Here is a 13787-nt window from a genome sequence, read left to right on the forward strand (position 1 = left end):
TTTAACCTGAGACGAAGGAGGAAAGATTTAACAAGTCAAAAAACTAAGACTAACCCCTAGAATAACAACTCAAAGTCAAACCTTTGAGATAACACCATCAATGCCAAGGGCTATCCCAAAATTGTTACTTAAAGAGTTGGAAAATGCTACTTTGGTTGAAAACTATAGTCTTGAACTTCGAAAACTATTTCTAAAAAAGCAAAAAAAATATAATGAGTTTAACTATCTCTTGTAAAATTAGTCATTTAAAATTTGATTAAGCTTTTTGTGATCTTGGATTTAGTATTAACCTTATGCCTATGAATGTTTTTATGCAGCTAGGTTATGGAATACTAAAGCCATTAACATTCACCATTAAATTTGTTGACAAATCTACTAAAAAGCCATAAGGAATGTTAGAAAATGTTTTGATAAAAGTTAATAAGTATGCTTTCCCTATGGATTTCATTGTATTAGATATGAAAGATAATAAAGCCTTCTTGCTTTCACCTTATACCTTTCCTATTATCCTTCAAAGTTTTAATTGATATGTATAATTATGACCTCACTCTAAGATTTAAAGATAAAATATATAATTTGTGACTAGTGGATGTGGTATCCTTAGAGATAAAGATGATGTACACTCAATAACAAAAGTTAAGAAGAGGATAACTTTAGGAAGTCAAGCTTGATGTCTAAACCTTCTAACCTAGTGTCACAAGCCCACTTAGGGAAATTTTTTTACTCTAGCAAATTTATAACTAAAACCCTTAGCCTAAAAACCCCTACGTTGAATTCTAGTCCAACATATGTTATTCCTACAATGAAAGTTAGTACACCTCTCAGGCCTAGTTCTATTTTTGTGATTCCATAAAGAAGGATGTGACAAGGTAAACTACCTTCTGTAGGGATGATTTGATTTTTAAATTTAAGGAAGGTCAAGCTTGACCAAAACTAACATTGCTTATGAAGCAACTTAAGTTTTACTTTAATAGTTAATGCATTTTTTTTCTTTATTTTTGTTTATTTTTAAGATAGGTATTCTTTGATTTGTTTTTCTTTTATGTTTCATAGGAATGGAGAGTGATGGAATGCCAAACATTATGAAGAACATAAGGAGATTCAGCCTTGACACAAATTTTGGGGGAGTATTTCTTTTTCCTTGTTTTTAATTACTTTATTTTGAAATAATGTTTAATGTAAGTATGGGGGAAATGAATGCTTTTTGTGCTTAACATGTTTTCAAAGGTTTTTACCCATTTTTGCTTGATGATTTAAAATGAATTGGCATGCTAACTTTTTTATTATACGAGCTTAGTTGATTTTTGATTAATTTTTCAAGAATGACTTGAGTATGATATGAGGATAGTTATAAATGTGGTGAAGCATTAAACAGGTTCAAAAATATGCTTTTTTTTGGAATATGATTTCTATCTATATGTTTTTATTCTCGATTTATGAGATGCATTAATTTTCATGAAAAATGTGTGAGGTGTTAAGTTGTATAAAAATTTGAAGTAAGAATAAGACTTTATAATTTATCATTCAACCTTTGAGATGAAATTCTAGACTGTACTTGACTAAGAGATTATTTAGGTATTCTTTAGATAATTTGAGCCTTTTCAAGTGAACCTATGAATGATGCATCCCTAGTACCCTTATTATTTAGCCTTATATATTCATTTTCTTTGTTTATTTTTGCCATAATAATAAGCCAAAAGCCTTTTCTTTTATTATTAATCCTTTTTATTATTTTACCCTAACCCAATGTGCTTACACTTATTATGGACTTATTTGGGAGGAATGGAGGTGCAAAGAATAGAAAAAGAAAAAGAAACAATAAAAAATATTAATAATAATAAAGCCAAAAATGGCTTAATACATAAAAAAGAAAAAAAAAAGAAATTGTTGAAATAAAATGATGCCTCAAGGTTTTAAAAATTCTCAAATTTATATTGAGTCCAAAAAATTTAGAAAGTAAGCTAAGGGTTACGAGCCTAAAATTTCTTTTTTTACTTTGATCCAAGCCTTACATTACAAGCTTTAAAGACCTTTTTATATTAAGTCAAATATGTAAGTCAATATTAGTGGAGAGGGAAAGGAAAAGTAGATATATGAAGTTTATTCTATCTTTGAGTTAATATGTAATGATAAGTTATGCATTTTTTTTACTTAAATTATATGTACGGATTGGAGATGGGGGCATTTCATATGCTTGGAAATTATAAAATATTGAGAGCTTACTTTTTAGATGTATTTCTTATGAATCTATGCAATTATCTTTGTATTATGCGATAGTGCATGAATGAAAGTTGTGAAATTTTAACTTTGTGAGTATGTATATTGAAGTTTAGTGATGTTGATTTAAGAGTTTTGCTTGAGGACAAGCAAAGACTTAAGTGTGGGGGTGTGATAGCACTTAAATATATATTGATTCTTAGGTTTAATTTGGTAGAAAATTTTTAAGATTTGATTGATTTTGTTGCGTTTAATGTTTATTTTCTTGATCATTAGGTTTTTCTACTGGAAGTAGGATTTCTTTCATTTTCATACAAGAAATAATGTAAAATTAAGACAAGCATTATCCTTATAATTTTTAACCAAGCATGTAAGGATGGAATGGAATTTGACTTGAAGTAAAATTACCAAATTTAACTTAAAGTAGGAGTTCTCATAGCACAATAATTCCACAAGAATTCAATTATATCATGTTCAGAAGATTTCATGCCAATGTGTGATATTTGAAAAGTTTCAATCAAACAAGGACACTATGACATTCGACTAAAGCAATTTACGATCAACCATGACTTTTTTGATCATCCATTCAAAGAGTTATGATTTAAAAAAGATTGTGTAAAGATTAGTTTTAAGAATTTGGATGGAGATCTAATACTATGTCTTGAAAGTCCAAGTTTAGCCAAATATACCATGAAGCATGATCAAGATGAAGCATTACATGATCCAACATCCAAAAAAAGTTCCCTAGGTAGCATGATCGGCCAAAATGATTTAAAAAGGAAAAACCCCATTTGGCCATGACTATTAAAAGATTAAGATAATTCTTATCCATTGATGTTTTGATAGAATTCAACCTTAAAACTTGTACTTACCCCTTAGCCAAAGCCTTTATTATAAATAAGAATGCTAGTTCTTGATTCAACACACCAAATATTCCACTCATGTCTTCTCTTTTGTCTTTTTTTAGTTTCGATTCTCTAGTTTTCTTTAGAATTCTTATAGTTTGGCTAAGGTAACAAATTAGTCAATACAACTTGTTTTCTAAATTTTCTTTTAATTTAAAACATTCTTTTAATTTCAAGATTTATTCTTTTCAAGGCTCTTTTACATTTTATTTTAGTTTTAAGTTCTTTATAGCTTTCTTGTTTCGATTTTCACAATCTTGTTTCCATAGTTTTGGTTTTTGATTTCTTATCTTTCATTTAAGCTTTTAATAGTTTCGGCCACAATCTTTGTTTCAATACAAGTCTCAATTTTAATATTATTTTGTTTCAATACCTTTTTTTACGCAATCCTGTTATTCGACCTTCGCAATTCTTTCTTACTTTTCATTTTTAATCATTATTTCTTTTGATCAATATTTGGCCAAAACCTAAAACTTGCCAAGTGATAGTTGATTAAGTAGATCTAGGCCTGTATAAACTTTCTTTTATGTTTTCTTATTTTCTTTGCAAGTCTCAACCAATTTTTCATTAGTTTAGATATAAGATAGTAGCATATCAACTTTGGTAATTGAATCCACCCAACATTTTAATTCTATAATCCTTATAGGACGATACTCTACTCTAATCACTTTATTACTTGATTATGATCTATGCACTTGCTGGCATTATAGAAATAGGCAATTAGCATATGAGTTGATTGAAAAAATGACTGCTAATATTTATCAATAAGGAATAAAAAAAAAAGTGCACAAGAAAGCTTCTAGGTTATATAAGCTGACACCCTTACCTCAATTACATCCCAACTTGCTAGCCTAACCAAAAAGATAGATGCCTTAGAAACCCAATCATCCATTACCACTATCCAAGCCAATCAAAGCTTATTTATCACATACGATATTTGCGAAGGCCTATATTGCTCAAATAGGTGCCATTATAGGGTAAAAATAATGCAATATGCATCCCAATCCAAACCAACCTATAACCTTTACAACAACACTTATAATTTTCTCAACTTTTCTTAAAACCAAAACCAAAACAACCACCAAAGCACCACCAAACAATCTAACTTTCGCCAAAACCAACAACCCATAATCCATCCCATAAAAAAAAGCCCAACCTTGAAGAAACGTTCTTACAACTCTTGCAAACGTAGAACACCACAATTTAAAGCCAAGTTGCCTCTATCAAGAATCTAAAAATCCAAATGGACCAATTAGCCAATGCCTTAATAAACCACCCATTAAGATCTTTAGCCAATAATATCGAGTCTAACCCTAAAAAACAAGGTAAATAAGTGTGCAATGCCATATAATCCTATGGAAAAGAAGGAAATTACTTCTTAGATGATGAGGATGACTTGGTTAATGAACCACTGATGGTGAACTTGCCAAGTTTTGTAAAATGGTTTGAAAAAGAATACATGGAAGAAAAAGTTGACAAGGAGGATGAAAAGCTATTACGATTTGAGAGAAAAATCCTAAAAAGCTTGGACCAAACTACAGAAACTCAAGATAAAGTCCAAGACATTTTAAAAGAAGATAATCTTGAGAAAATGAAAAAGCATTTTAAAATAGAAGAGGACCTTGAGGAAAAAGTCCAAAAAGAGGAACCACAAGAAAAATTTGAAGGGGAATACATGGAAACTAAAAAGGAAAATGAAAATCTCTTACAAGTTGGAAAAACATTTTTGGAAAGTTTAGATTCGATTATAGAAATGCAAGAGAAAAATCAAGAAGCAAAGAGAATAAGATTAACTGCAAGAATATTAGTCAAAGCCTAAGCTTAAATGGAGAGAGCTATTCAAAGAGATAAAAATGTTACACCTGTTGATGAATATAGCCTAGCACTTTAATAAATTCTTCCAACTACACAAGATGATCTAGGGAGTTTTTGCATTCCATGTTCTATTGGTCATTTATTCTTTAATGAAGCTTTATGTGACTTAGGGTCTAATATTAATTTGATGCCAATGAATATTTTTATGTAGCTTGGACCTTTACATTGAGATCTCTAAATTTTAGCATTAAATTTGCTTATCGATACATGAAGAAGCCATAAGGAATATCAACGAATATCCTTGTTAAAATGATAAATATGCTCTTTTAGTCAATCTTGCTATTTTAGATATGGAAGATAGTGAAACCCCTATTTTATTAGATAGACCATCCCTAATGACCTCAAGAGCCTTAATTGATATGTATAATTTTGAGGTAAAACTAAGGTTCAAAAACAAAAAAGATAACCTTTAAAACTAGAGATTAAGATATTCCTAGGGATGAGAAATATGTTCAAAGAGTGTCCAGCCTTAAAGATAATAAAAAGGAAAATCCAATCCATAGAGAGCCTTAACAAACCCACAATGGAAAAAATCAGCCCATAAGCTCAATTTTTAAAACTCTAAAAACCCACATGTCAAGCTCAGAAAGCCTAACTCCATGCAATATAAAAAACAATTTCACTAGTCCAAATTCAAAAAGCCCAATGTTGAAACCTAATTCAGTCTCTTATACCAACTAAGAGAGCAAGTTCACCTCTCAAGGGTATCAATCCTTAAGGATTATATATTGCAATTATTGGGTGTAAATCAAATACCAATGTCGACAATCTACTATCCTTATATCTAAATGAAGGAAAAAGATCATTGGTTGCAAATAAAAGCAAATCAATAAAAACAATGTAAAAAGCAATTGTGTAGCCATCATATAGCTATCAAACTGTCACTTGAAAGTTTTTAGAAATGGTTGAATATAACAGAAGCTAAAGAAAATAGAATGCTTTTAAAGATTGTAAAGGTTGGCCAAATTTTGTAGAAAGCATAAAAAAAATTTTAAAAGATTTCTTGTGAAAGAAAAAGATCTTGAATATAAAGAATGCTTGTATCAAAAAAGAATTGAGAAAATAATTTTTTGTTGGACTAGTTTATCACCCTAGCCAAGACTACAAAGAATTAGATTTAAGCTAGTCTATCACCCTAACAAAAATACTAAGAAAACTATAAAAACATTGAAAAGAAAAGAGAAAAGAATAAAAAAGAGTGATGTGTGAAAGAATAAAAAAGAGTGGTGTGTGGAATGAGATGAAAGATGGGATATGTTACAAGTGCAAAGAGCCTCTATAATTATAAAGGTAGGTTTGGCCAAAGTGGATTAGGATTACAAATCCTTTTGCACATCAAACTTTAAAAAGATTAAGCTTTATCTTGATCTTGAAATGTTATGGCTGAACAAGGTTTCTTCATTTATGAAGTGTCTTAACTGAATGGGTTTCTTGATTTAATCTTGATTTCACATGTGTCATGCCATTCATCATCTTGCAATCTTGAAAGGAGTTTTGGCTAGTATAATTATCCAAGACCATGTAGTTGTTTTAATCACAAACTCTCGAGATAAATCTCCAAAAGTCTTTCTTGTATATAAATTCTAGCCTTTATCTTTGGTATTGCATTTATTTTACATGAAAATTATATCAAGATGATCAAAGAGTCCTATTTTAATAAGATCTCTTTTTGGCCAAGTATTTGTAAGAGTCTGTGTTTGATTAGGATTCTTTAATAACCAAGTGCGTGTAGGATTCTTATTTTTAGTTGGATTTGGCTAACTACTATCTTGCATTGGCCAAACTTGTATGGCATCACATAGTTTTCTCGTCCCATATGCAATAAACATAAAGATCTAGAAATCACACATTAAATGTACCAAATTTAAGTAATTTTTCAAAATTTTCAACTAAATTGGACTTGTAAAACACTATAAATTTTGCTACTATCAGTACATGTTTTCTTAGAAATGAGGATGACAAAAAGGATGCCTAAAGAAGTCTATAAGTTTGGCCTAAAAAAAAAGCAAAGATATAGGAGTATTTTTTCCCTAATTACCTTAAATGTTTCATGTGAAATTATGTAAATTCAAGTGTGAATGAGGAAAACTTTTTGTTTATAAATATTTGCTTCAAAAAAATTTTCAATAATTATTTCTAACATCTTTTTTTTCAAACCAAGTTAACATGCCTACAATAACTATAATGTGATCTTAGTTAATTTTTCATAAGTTGTTCATGAATGACTTATGTATGTTGTTAGAACAAGTGTGAATGTAGTGAAGCATGAATTAAAGTCTTGAGTATGCTATTCTTTAGATTGTTGATTTTCTTGTCATATGCTTTAGTCTTGATCTTTGACATGCATCAATTTTTGTGAAAAGTCACGTAAATATAAAGTTGGATAAAGATTTTAAGGCATGAGTATAACTTTAGAATTTATTTATTCAATCTTCAAGGTGAAATCCTAGATTATACTTGACTTAAGAAATGATTGTTTCTATTTTTAGACTGTTTGAGCCTTTTTAAGCCCATCTATGAATAAAACATCCTTAGTACCTTATTTTGAGCATTTACAAATTACCCATATCAAATAAGCCCAAGACCTTTCTATGAATTATCCATATTTTTCTCACCTAATCCACATTTTTCATGCATGTTAGGGACAAAACAAAAATACAATTCATATTAGGGAGGTAGGGAGGCAAAAGAAAGAAAAAAAAAAGAAAAAGAAAAAAATGGCTATCTATAATAAATATGCCTTAAGCCTTGAAAGTTTTAAAAGTTCTCAAGTCCAAGAAAAGTTTTAAAAGTAAGCAAAAGGGTTTTTAAGCCTAAAATATCCTTTTTCCTACCTTGAACTAAGTCTTACATTTCAAACTTATAAAGACTTAATATTTTAAGTCAAATATGTAAGTCTACATTAGTGGAGAAAGAATGAGGAAAATAAACATGTAAAGTATGCTCTTTCTTTAAATTAATATGTAATGGCATATGTTTCATACTTTTTGCTTAAATTGCATGCATATATTAAAGATAGATAAACTTTACATACATGAAAGTTGCTTGAAATTTAAAGCTTACTTTTGAATAAGTTTTATGTCTAACTATCTTTATAAGTATCTTGACATTATACCATAGTGCATGATTACGACTTGTGATATTTTAACTATGAGTGCATCTATTTTGGTTGTTGGCATAATAATTTGAGGATTTTGCTTGAGAACAAGCAAAAAGCTAAGTGTAGGGGTGTGATAACTGTGAAATTTATAGCTTTTCTTAGGCTATATTTGCTTTGAAATTTTGAAAATTTTCATAAATTTCATGCCTTAATGTGTTAAAATCTTGATTTTCAAGTTTGCAAGAAGAAATTAGTCAATTTAGATGTAAATGGTAAAATCCATGCAAACCATACAAAAGTAGCAAGAATAAAACCTTGCATGAACCATGCACTCCATGCAAAGTTGGTGGATGACATTCAGCCAAGACATAAGAAGTCTACCAAAGCCCATTTGACCATGCATGCAAGAAGCCTCAATTCATACAAAAAGGTGACAACTTTGGTAGCTTATGTAACCGAACCAACAAGCCCAATGATGTAAGATAACACGTTCGACCAAAGGAAGAAGAGTAATGCATAAAAACTCTTTCAATTTTCAAAAAAGTTTTAAACCAAGTGAAACAATTTAAGAGATTATGCATTTCAAGTTAAAACCAGTCGAATCTCCTATGATCTTCACTGAAATTTAAATTTTGGTTGACTTGGCTAAGACACCTAAGCATGGCCAGCATGTGTGGACTAATTAAAGAATGACATTCAACCACACAAGGTCCATATCATCCAAGAAGCATCCATTCAGCTAAGCTTCATTCAAATCCAAGAAGATTTCATTTTTGAATTTAAAAGAGTTTGAGACATAATGGAAGTGTCCAGATTTATCCCCCTAGGCCAACCTTTGTATTATAAATAGGTTAATTCATTCACTTGTAAATCATCTCCAAATTCATTTTTCATTTTATTTTTTCACTTTTTTCTCTTTAGTTTTTGACTTTTAAGAATTATTTTATATTATTTTATATTTTCAACTAAGGTGACAAAGTAGGCTACATTTTTGTTTTATCAAAGTTCAATTTTCAATACAAGTTTACTTTCATTTTCACTCAAAGCTTTTCTTCTTTACTTTGCATGCACTCTTTTTTACTTTCAAGACTCAAGTTTTTCTTTCAAGCTCACTTTAGCTTTTGGCTTACTTTTTCACTTTGCATTACTATTTACATTCGGCTAACTCTATTTTCCTTTCCAAGCATTTGGTTCTATTACTTTTCAATTCTATTATATTTCCAAACTTACCTTTTTATTTTTCTTGCTATAATCGGCTAGCCTCATTGCTCACAAGTGTTCATCTTGTCTAGCTTAGCATTCGACCTTTACATTTTATTTTTAGTTTCAATACAAACTCTTTTTTTTTTTAATTTGTCTAAATATAAAGTTTAAAGGAATCCATTTTGGTACTTGGTCTCACACCCAAATATAATCTTTAAGGAACGATACCTTATTAATCATTTTATTACTTGGACATAACCTGTGCACTTGCAGGATATAAAAAGCAGCAATCATTTAGCTTAACTTGATATTTGAAATTTTTATGCCCAAAGTTCATATGAATAGAAAATGGCTTAAGTGAAAGATGATCTAATGGTTTTTTTTTTAACCTTAAGCTATTGTTGATTATGGCTTATAACTTGTGTTGACATATTTATTCTTTTGTGTTATTTTTTAAATATATTTGGATGATAAATATGTCTTTCTTGCCCTTTCAAATTTTATATGACCTAAAATTGGTGTTGACATTTTTTTTTGTGATTTCTTAAATATATTTAAATATTGAATATGTCTTCTTTATGCTTATTATTTTCATATATCACCTAAAAAAAATAATTTTGGCACATTGCTTGGAAACTTTAACTTTAATACCACATTGTATTATTTGATATTCAATATGATATATGGCCTATAGCTTAAATTAATATTGAATGGTGTGTTTTGATAAAATGTGTCTTTTTTGCATTTAGCAAATTATACTTAATGAATAAATATTCATTTGCCTATAACAACTTAGAATATGAAAATCATTTTCTAACTACTGGTATAACTTTTATCAATTGATATCCTTGATGCTACTAATGAATATTTTTTATCAAAAATTTTTCTAAGTCTTTAGTAAGAAAACTTGAAATGAGCATAAATGAGTCAACAATTTTTTGAGGATTTCAACTATAGGTAGCAAAGCATATCATCTTCTTCAATTAATCCAAGTTTATTAAAAGACTTGCTCAAATTATGTGGAATGAAGAATCCCAAACTAAATGAGCACAATAACAAAGCTTGATGAAGGGAGATAAATGTACTGACACTATGCTATGATGTATAAGTTTAAATATATATATGTTTAAATGTCTATCATTGTTGAATATTGCTTTGAATGCTTTTTTATTAGAAATTATGAGAAAATATATGATATTGTGCTCGAATATACAAACACTTTACACAAATTAACCACCAAACCACTAGTGAGGGATTATTTTAACATTCTTAAAAGCTTGAATTTATTAATACACCTTAAATGATATTCATGCTTAGTTTTTTATTGAATTAATGATATTAATGATTTTTAATGCATGAATATTTGCTTAAGATAAATCTTTGAACACAACTATGAGTTGACTATATTGATTTCTTGATTCTTAAATTACTTTGACTCTTAGATTATGAATTTATTATTTGAAATTTTTATATAGTTTAATTGTTGGTCTTTGAAATAGCTTGTACCAGTATTATGCCAAATGCTTGCATATCTTTTTAAATTTGATATATTACTATATATGATTTGAAATGTATTTGCATATGCTTATATGATTTTGATTGAAATATATGTTTGAATTATGTTTAAATACTAGCATATGTTTGGATTGAGTACATTACTATACATTGAAATAATTAAATATATATTTAAATGTGTATTTGGATAATAATGCTTTCTTTCCTATAGCATATGTGTTTATCATGTTTCAAAAATCATGCTTATAAAATTTTGGTTATAACATATTGATTTGAACCTTATTGCTCATGAATACTCATCTTTTATTAAATTATGTATAAGCTTATGGTTCTTGTTGAGAATTTCTTTAGATAGGATATGCTTATGAAAGATGGCTTTTACCATTTTAGAGTTGTTAATTAAATCTTTCATATGCTTGAAGTTAGTGTACAATATTGCTAATAAATTTTTGAATTTTCATAGATGCTTGTGCTTATATTCTCAATATAACATGCAAAAATTGTGTGCCTTAAATTAATCAGTTTATTTTTTTGCTAAAAGTGGAAAAACCTTATAATACAATTTTTTTTGAATTAAAATGATTATTTATGTGATAACAATTCTTTAAAGATTGGCATGAACTTCAACATATGTACTTGAATATATGTTTAAATGATGTTGATGTTTCAAATTCTAAGCACACTTTACATTGACATGATTTATGAGTAGCGTGCATATGTTTTTTTTATCCTTTTACTCATATGAATGAATTTGAAATTTTGTGTTAAAATGTTTAAATTTGATACATTAAAATATTTATGCTCTTGTACTTGAATACAGGTATTTAAACTTCATTATGCATATTAAACTTGAATATATGAATTCTTTATGTTTGAATACATGGTTGGCTTATTTACTCATAAAAAATTTTTTGGCTTTAAATTGATCTCTCTTTTATTTACAATGACAAAAAAAGGGGAAAATATTTTAATGGATAAATTTCCCTTAACAAATCAATAATATTGCTTAAATGAAATTATCTTTGATATATGTGCTTAAATGAAGATATTTTGTTTTGAGAATTGATAACTCTATAAAATAAAATTATTTAGACTTGTGCTATTTTTGCTTAATTCTTGGCCAAATAAGATACTTTTTCCTCTTAATGTGCTTAATTTGATGATGTGTAGTTAATTTTGAAGAAAAGAAGAAATCGTGTTCATTCTTGGAAAATTTTGGACAAATTTTACCTTAAATTGAAAAAATTAATTCATCATTAATTTTGCCTACCTGAAAAATGTTTTTACACTTTTACTTGGATTCTTAGTTTGACTAGGATTTCCTATTTTTGACATAGAATTCCTACCTTGATTAGGAGATTTACTTGGGAAAAGTTTTCCTAGGTTGACTAGGAAATCATAGAATGACTTGGTTTTCCTACCTAGAGTTGGATTGTATGAGGTAGACAGGTATGGGCAACACACTAAAGAAAATGGTGTCCAAATAGAGCCCAAAATACTCTACAGGTAGGGTTTGGTGGGTGGGCTTTTAACTAAAATGGGTGACCTAATGCTCTTGTATTCAAGAAATCCTAATCGTAGTCCAAGAAGTTTTCAAGAGATACAAGGTCTAATCCTATTTGGAAACTGAATGTTGCAAAAGGTTTTTAAGTAATTACAAAGTATTATTTTCTCTTAAAAAATCTTAATCGTACCTATATATATTATTTAAAGGAAACTTTTTTGTGACTCTTAAATAAGCATGAAACAAAGCTGCCACATAAAAGAAAGATGGTCAAACCATTTTTCTTGCATTCTGGAATATCACATCAAATTTATCTCATTTTTTTAAATGCCAATTAGAAGACATGTCATGAAATTCTATCTATATCATAAAGATCTGCATAGGCCAACACTTTATCTAGCTTAGATTTAGTCTACATTCATACAAGAAAGTTAAGTTAGATTTATTTTTCATCTAGATAACTTTTGTAATAGAGAATCCAAGCTTGACCGAACTTTAATAGATCATATCAAAAGCCAACCACCCCTTCCTACTTATCTATTTAGGGTTTCTTGTATTCTTGATCTACAAATAGCTAACTTAGGCATTAGGAAAAAGCATAACTGAGGTGACAACCAAATATTTAGCTACTTTGCTCTTTTTTATTATTCTTTTACTATTTTAAACTTGTTTTAGTTCATGGGTGGGGTGACAAATTAATTTTTAGTTTAATAACTTTGTTTTTTTTTTCTTTTAAGCTTTTATTATTCTTAAGTTTTTCTTTATTACAATTTAAGTTGTTCAAGTTTATTTTCAGTTCCCAAAGCATTTTAAGTTTCAATTTTCAAGTTTTAGTTTTTGCTCTTACTTTTTCAATTCAAATCAATTTAAGTTTATAATTTATTTACTGTTTCTCTTTAATATGAAGTTTGCATGCTAAAATTAATTAATTTTAATTTGGTTTACATGTTAATGTTTTGGTTTTGATTTAATTTGTTGTTACTTAAGTTAATTTGATTAGATTACATGTTATTAAGTTTAATTTAATTTGATTAAAGTTTAATTTTTTTAATTTGCATGTTTTAATGATTAATTAGGTTTAGTTAAGTTAAGATAAGTATAATTTGATAGTATTGCATGATAATAGGGTTTATTGTATTCTTGATCTATAAATAGCTAGCTTAGGCATTAGGAAAAAGCATAGTTGGGGTGACAACCCAATATTTAGCTATTTAGCTCTTTTTACTATTCTTTTTCTCTTTTAAGCTTGTTTTAGTTCATGGTTAAGGTGACAGACTAATTTTTAGTTTAATAGCTCTTCTTCTTTTCTCTTAAGTTTTTATTGTTCTTAAGTTTTTCTTTATTGCAGTTTAAGTTTTTGTTCTTGCTTTTTCAATTCAAATAAATTTAAGTTTATGCAATTTACTTACTATTTCTCTTTAATTTGAAGTTTGCAGGTTGTAATTAATTAATTTTAATTTGGTTTACA

The sequence above is a fragment of the Durio zibethinus genome, chromosome 3, assembly GCF_047325235.1.
Source record: "Durio zibethinus cultivar Kanyao isolate XHJ-2024 chromosome 3, ASM4732523v1, whole genome shotgun sequence".
Taxonomy (NCBI): Eukaryota; Viridiplantae; Streptophyta; class Magnoliopsida; order Malvales; family Malvaceae; genus Durio; species Durio zibethinus.